Source organism: Neofelis nebulosa, chromosome 4 (genome assembly GCF_028018385.1).
Source record: "Neofelis nebulosa isolate mNeoNeb1 chromosome 4, mNeoNeb1.pri, whole genome shotgun sequence".
Classification (NCBI taxonomy): domain Eukaryota; kingdom Metazoa; phylum Chordata; class Mammalia; order Carnivora; family Felidae; genus Neofelis; species Neofelis nebulosa.
This window is the reverse complement of record NC_080785.1, coordinates 168893899-168901165: the sequence shown is the minus strand read 5'-3', so window position 1 is coordinate 168901165 and position 7267 is coordinate 168893899.

Sequence of the window (7267 nt, the reverse complement as noted above, 5' to 3'; positions counted from 1 at the left end):
GGCGGGCACAGCCCCGCGGCGGTTCCCGCGGCACCTGCTCGCGGGGCCGCGTCCGGAGCCCGGGGGCGGCCCCCCCTCCCGCCTGGCGCCCGTGCCCCGGGGGGGGGGGGGGGGGGGGGGGTGCGTGGGCGCCTTTGCGTCCGCACTCCGCGCTGCCGGCCGAGCAGCGGGAGACAAGCGCCTTAAAGCCCCGTCCCAGCCCCGCGGGTGCGTTCGGGGCCGGGCAGCCCCCGTGGCGGTGCGGCGCTCGCGGGTCCCCGCGTGGGTCCCGCGGTGCCGCTGGGGGCCGAGCGGCTGCGGACGGCCCGGCGGTGGTGTGTGTGTCCAGGGCTTGCTTTACACGGTGTACAGAAGTGGCACTTCGGTTTCTTCGGCGCTTCCTGGAAGCCATAGGATTTAGGGGCTTTTTTAAAAAAATAAAGGAAAATGAAAGCACTCTCGGGTGTGGTGTCCGGTGTTTCCAGGAGGCCCGGCTGGCGGCATCGCAGCCTCCCTCCCCCGGGGAGGGGACAGGCTAAGAGGCGGTGACCCTCCTGCTGGGGAGAAAGGGATGGTCGGAAGCAGTACCGCTGAGCCCGATCATTGTCCGAGTTCGGTGCGCTTCCGCCTGGGGGCTGCGGGCACAGCTGTTCACCAAGATGAGAGTCAAGGACAGGTCACCTTGGGTCTGGCTCCACACAGGTGCATCTGAAACCCTAATGGAATGGCTTGTTTTTTGAGGAGAAACGGAGGCGGCGGGGGGGGGGGGGGAGCTGCATCCGGCTAGGTCTCCAGTGCACCCCCAGACAGGGTGGGACACCCCAGGACAGTCTCACAAGTGGCCTTGAATGCGGCATGGAGGGAGAGTGATCTTCTTGGTGGATGCTGTGGACTCAATGTGTCCCCCACGTCCATACGTTGACACCTAATCCCAGTGGGATGGGACAGTGTCAGGGACGGGGCTTTTGCGAGGTGACGAGGGTCAGGTGAGGCCGTGAGGGTTTGCCCCCCCCCCCCCCCGTGGGATTAGTGCCCTTGTTCAGGGGTCTAGGAGCCATGTGGCCAGAAGCAAAGGGAGTGAACTCTGAGCAAAGCTAGGACGTGGTCCTCACACTACATGGCGGAGAGTGTGACCAGGGGACATCCAGCCTCCCCGGGGAGGGAACTGGAAAGCTGAAGAAGTTGGCAAGGCCTGCTCCCAGCGGCATTTGAAGAAATTTGGGGAAATCCTCTTGGATCAGAAATTCAAAACCTGAGGACGGAGATGGGCAAAGACTGCCAGTGGAAACAGCCTGAATTCGGGAAGGAAAGGACTCCGGAAACGGGGAGTGAGTCGCAGGGTGCCCAGGGCCCCGAAAGATCTGCCGGAGGGCGGGGAGGCAGGAGAAGGAGATGAAAGGAGAGGAGGTGCGAGTGGCCACGCGTCGGGGGGCAGGCAGAGGTGGGGGAAGCCCGGCCACGGAGGAACAGCACGCCAGCAGAGCCCGGAGGCGGCCAAGCGGAGCTCGTGTTTAAAATCCGCCGTTGGAGGAAACTTTCCAGACAGAGGAAAAGCCCCGAAACGCCACGCTGAACGGGCCCCTTGGAAGCGCACGGAACAGCCACCTCTGAGGCCTCGCCTGGCAAAATGACTCCGTCGTCAAGATGACGATGGTCCTCGAGGCCTGCAGGCAAGAAGACAGAGTAATCCACCGGGGCAAGAGGAGACTTTCCAAACTGGCACATCGTGCGAGGCACGCGGGCAGCAGCCTCTCGTAAAGTAAAATGAGTTGGGCGTCCGCGTGCCGCCAGGCTGTCCTTCAAGCGTCAAGGTAGGAGAAAGCCCCAGAAGCTCACGCCCAGAGTCGCAGTCCTGTGCGGGCTGGCCGGGGGGCGGGGGGCGCTGCGGCCGCAGGCAAACATGTGCGCGTACACACGTCCACCTGAGACCGAGAGGAAGGAGCACAGATGACACAAGTGTAGGCTCAAGACTCACAGCGGAGACCAGCATGAGCCCTGCGGTGCCGGGTTCGAGCCAGAGGGCTCAGCCCAGACCGGGCCCCGTGATGTGTAAGCAGGTAGATAAACGCAAAGACAGACGTGCGGGCGCGCGCCGACCTGCACACGTATTTCCCGTTTCACTGACCCCACTTTTTGTGCTCCTCTCGCCATTTAGTTTATTTCTGACAAATGTCACAAGCCCACAGTTCCCAGGTGTTGTATTTGTGTTGCGTGATTATCTGTTGAATACGCGTTCATATACACGTATCCATAGACACGTGTGGTCCACACGCTGACTCCACAGTGCTCTTCATCCTTGCCCACTGGAGATGCCATCCGGGGGCCTCTCCTTTCAGGCTGAAGAGTCTTTCATATTTTTTGTTGCGTGGCTTTTTTGGGCAACGAAGCGTCACGGCTTCTCGTTGCCTGAAAAACAGCTTTATTTTGCCTGCGCTAACGGTGGGTGTTTTTTGTTGGAAATGGAATTTTAGCTTGGCAGGTGGATTCATTTTTTTGTGTGCATGTGGGGTTTTTTTTTTTTTTTTTTTTTGCCTTCCAGCATATTTAAAAGAAAAAAATTAAGTTTATTTTGAGAGAGAGAGCAACTGTGAGCAGGGGAGGGGCAGAGAGAGAGAGAGGATCCCAAGCAGGCTCCATGCTGTCAGCGCGGAGCCCATCGTGGGGCTCGGACCCACAAAATGCAAGATCGTGACCTGAGCCGAAGTCGAGAGTGGGACGCTGAACTGACTGAAGCTGCCAGGCGCCCCTTGTTGCCTTCCAACATTTGAAAGACCTCGTCCGGTTGCTTCTGACGTAAGGTGAGTTGCCATCATTGTTCCCTTGGAGGTTGCGTACCTCTTTGCTTGTAAGACTACGTGTGTGAGTTACTTGGCTGTGATGTGTGGTTTTCTTTGGATTCATTGTGCGGGGCGTTTGTTGAGCTCCTTAGATCTGTGGGTTGTGTCTTTCATCAGTTCTGGCAGATTTCCTACTGTTAGCTCATACGTGTTTTTCCACAGCTTCTCTCTCCCCCAGGACTCTGGTTATCGACATGCAGGACCATCTCATCTGACCCCGAGGGTCTCTGACACTCTGGGGATTTTGTTTGATTTTGTGGTTTTCCTTTTTGTTTATTTTTATTTATTTTTATCTTTGTTTATTTTTGAGAGAGAAAGAGTGTGAATGGAGGAGGGGCAGAGAGAGAGGGAGACACAGAATCGGAAGCAGGCTCCAGGCTCTGAGCCATCAGCCCAGTGCCCGACGCGGGGCTCGAACCCACGGATTATGAGATCACGACCTGAGCCAAAGTCGGTGCTCAACTGACTGAGCCCCCAGGTTTCTGTTCTTCCCTTGTGCCTCCAGTTTGGCCGGTCCTGATGTGTCTTAGACTTACGGGTCCTTTTCCGTTTTGCTCCGTGTGCTTTCAAGCTCTCCGGTGCAGTCTTCTCCAGTATCTCGTACCTTCTAGAGGCCCCGCTCGTGTCTGAAGCTTGTTTCTCCGCGAATCCTCCCAACTCTTCACCTCGGCCTCATCGTCTTCTCCGTTCTTTTAACGGGTCCACAGCAGCCACCCGATGAGCCTTGACATCTCACCTCGGTGTCCCGTCCCCCGCGGGTCTGCTTCTCTTAGCGGCTTTTGCTCCTCCTGGCTGCAGGTTACATTTTCCCCCTTCGCACGTCTCAGAATTGCTGTCGCGCTCCAGCATCGTGCGTGACAGATGAGGACCCCCCTTCCCGGACCGGCTGGACCAGGGGGTTGGGCCGCTGGTGAGACCGGGTTCCTACCTGGCTTCATCTCACCTCCAGTTTGCACGTCTTGAACTTTGTTCCTGTCTCGAGCTGCCTTGCTTGGGGGAGGGGTTATTTTTTTTTCATGTTTTTTTTGAGCGCGCACATGCGAGCTGGGGAGAGGGAGAGAGAGAGGGAGAGAGCGAGAACCCCGAGCAGGCTCCACACTGTCAGCGCAGAGCCTGATGCGTGAGATCGTGGCCTGAGCCGCAATCGAGAGTCGGCGCTGAACCGGCTGAGGCGCCCAGGCGCCCCTTGAGCTGCCGCGTTTCTGTTGTCAGCCCCGAGTTGTAGCGGGGGCTCTGATTCCGGGCACGGGGAGACCACAGACTTCGCTCTGCCTCTCCACCCCACCCACCCGCACCAGCAGCCAAGCGCTAAGCAGAATGCCAAGGGAGAAAGAAAGCCTGCCGTGTTTCGAGCCCCTCCGGGTTCCAGGTCTTTGCGCCGCCCCCACGGGCACCGGCCCCAGCCGGCTTCCCTTTTGTCAGAGAACGCCCTGCCCACGGCACACCCCACTCGGCGAGTGCCTCCGGGGGTGGCCTGCCGGCCGCTGTTCATCTGGCAGTGGCTTTTCCCCTGAAAACCCAGCTTCTCTCCACGGCCTGGCATCCACGTCCCTTTGATGGGTTTACAATTAAATATTTCTTTTACGTTTTCTTTTAAGCTTAGGGTTCTCGTTGTGGTCTGATGCACGCGTACAATAGGAAATAATTAGCCCAAGGTGAACTATCGGGGTAACAAACACACCCGCCACCTCAGAGCCGACCACGTGTGCGTACGGTGAGAACACCGGGTCCGCTGTTAGTCCTCAGGCATATGGGATAGCAGTGACTGTGGCCGCCAGGCTGTCTGCTGTACGCCCAGAATGTGCGCGCCGTACAACAGAAACCCGTACCCCACGACCGGCACCTGCCCGTCTCCTCCACCCCTGGCCGCCGCTGTGCTCTCCGGCTCCGTGAGTTCAGATGTAGTTTTAGATTCCACGTGTGAGAGGTCATATGGCCCCTGCCTCTGTGTGCATAGCGCCATGCATGTTGTTGCAAAGGGCGAAGCTTTTCTTTTTTAAAAAAAAGGGCTGAATGATACTACACATTTTCTTCATCCATCCTTGACACTTGGTTTCCATATCTGGTTAGCAGGGCTGCACTGAACTTGGGAGTACAGATGTTTGGGACACTGGTGTCATTTCCTTTGCATGTATACCCAGAGGTGGAATTGCTGCATGTTATATATATACAAATTTTTTAACTTTTTAAGTTTATTTTGAGAAAGACACCGTGAGTAGGGGAGGGGCAGAGAGAGGGAGAGAGGGAGAGAGCGAGAGGATCCCAAGCAGGCTCCAAGCCATCAGCACAGAGCCCGATGAGGGGCCTGAACTCACGAAACCATGAGATCGTGACCTGAGCCAAAACCAAGAGTCGTATGCTCAGCTGAGCCACCCAGGCACCCCCGCATCATGTATTTCTATTTCGAATTCTTGGGGGCGCCTCTAAGACTGTTTTCATTGGCTGCACCTGTGTATGGTTCTGTAGTGCATTTTGTTTTTTTAAGTTTATTTTGAGAGAGAGAGAATGCAGGCAGGGCAGGGGCAGAGAGAGAATCCCAAGCAGGCCCCACACTGTCAGCACAGAGCCCAATGTGGGGTTCAGTCTCACAAACTGTGAGATCATAACCTGAGCTGAAATCAAGTCGGACACTCAACCAATCGAGCCACCCAGACGCTCCCATCTTGTCTTTAACCAGCTAAAGTTATGGCCTGCTGCAGTGGTCTATGTTCTAACCAGAAGTCACCCCTCTTACTGTGTCCTCAAGGTCTATAGGGTCTGTAGTGCTGTCTGTCCCCTTTTCGACCTTGACATCGCTCTTGGGTTTTCGCTCTTTAAAATATATTTGTTGTTGGGGCGCCTGGGTGGCGCAGTCGGTTAAGCGTCCGACTTCAGCCAGGTCACGATCTCGCGGTCCGTGAGTTCGAGCCCCGCGTCGGGCTCTGGGCTGATGGCTCGGAGCCTGGAGCCTGTTTCCGATTCTGTGTCTCCCTCTCTCTCTGCCCCTCCCCCGTTCATGCTCTGTCTCTCTCTGTCCCAAAAATAAATAAAAAATGTTGAAAAAATAAAATAAAATATATTTGTTGTTGGGGCGCCTGGGTGGCGCAGTCGGTTAAGCGTCCGACTTCAGCCAGGTCACGATCTCGCGGTCCGTGAGTTCGAGCCCCGTGTCGGGCTCTGGGCTGATGGCTCGGAGCCTGGAGCCTGTTTCCGATTCTGTGTCTCCCTCTCTCTCTGCCCCTCCCCCGTTCATGCTCTGTCTCTCTCTGTCCCAAAAATAAAAACGTTGAAAAAAAAATTAAAAAATAAAATAAAATATATTTGTTGTTGTGATTTCATCAAGGAACCAGCTAATGGTTTGTTTTGTATTTCATTTGTCTTCACTTTTGGTCTATTTTATTTCCCATTTTTGGGGTCAGATTTGCTGTTTTCTTATTTCTTAAAATGAAAGCTTAGACCTTTGGCTTTAACCCTTTCTTCTTTTCTAATGTATATGTAAATTTCCCCAAGTTGGCTTTAGCAGGATCCTGAAATTTTGGTATATTGTAATCAGAGTATCATTCAGTTCAACATAGTTAATTTACATATGGCTTTTTTTAGCCCATGTTTGATTCCACTGTCATCAGAGCTGGGTGTAGTGTTCTATAGATACTGATTAGGTAAAGTCTGTTCAACTATTAAAGATCCTTCTTGATTTTTTGTTCGTTCTGTCATTTAGAGAGAGATGTGACAGTGTTAATTTCCAACTAGGGTCATAGATTTCTCATTTTTGTTCTGCCGACTCTTAAACATATCTAATGGTGCTCTGGTGCATAGACTTAGGGCAGTCCTTTCTTCCTGTGGGATTGACCCATTCATCCTCGTGAAATGTCCTTTAACTGTTACGAACGCTCACTGCCTTAAGGTCTGTCTGGTACTGATACAGGTGTGGTCAGTGTTTGCACAGGGCGATTTTTCCCACCGTTCAGCCTCAGTTTCTGTTTCTTTGTAGTTAAAGTGAGACTCTTGCAATCAGGAAGTTGTCTGGTTTTGGTCTTGCATCCAGTCTGATGGTCCTAACCTTTCAACCGGAGGATTTAGATCTGCATACGTTTAACGTAACTGATGCGGTGGTTGAGTTTCCGTCGGTCTTTACTTACATTTTTGAAGGGCTCAGAATTCTAGTTTGGTAGTTCTTTCTGCTGGCTGTTTGTGACATTTTTTTCCCTTTGGTTTTTAGCAGTTTGTGTGTACGTGAATTTTTTTTTTTTTTAACCTCACTTTGGGTCACTGAGATTTTTCAGTGTGTGAATTGATGTCTTTATTCATTTTGGAAAATTCCTGGCTACCGTGCTGTTCCCTCTCTGCGTTTTCTCAGGAACGCCCTAACACGTGGGGCAGAGCCAGGTGGCGGACCCGGGTCAGGTTACCCACGCTGCACAGGCACAGCCCCGGTCCAGAGGGCAGAGCCAACAAGGCGTAGGCACAGCTTG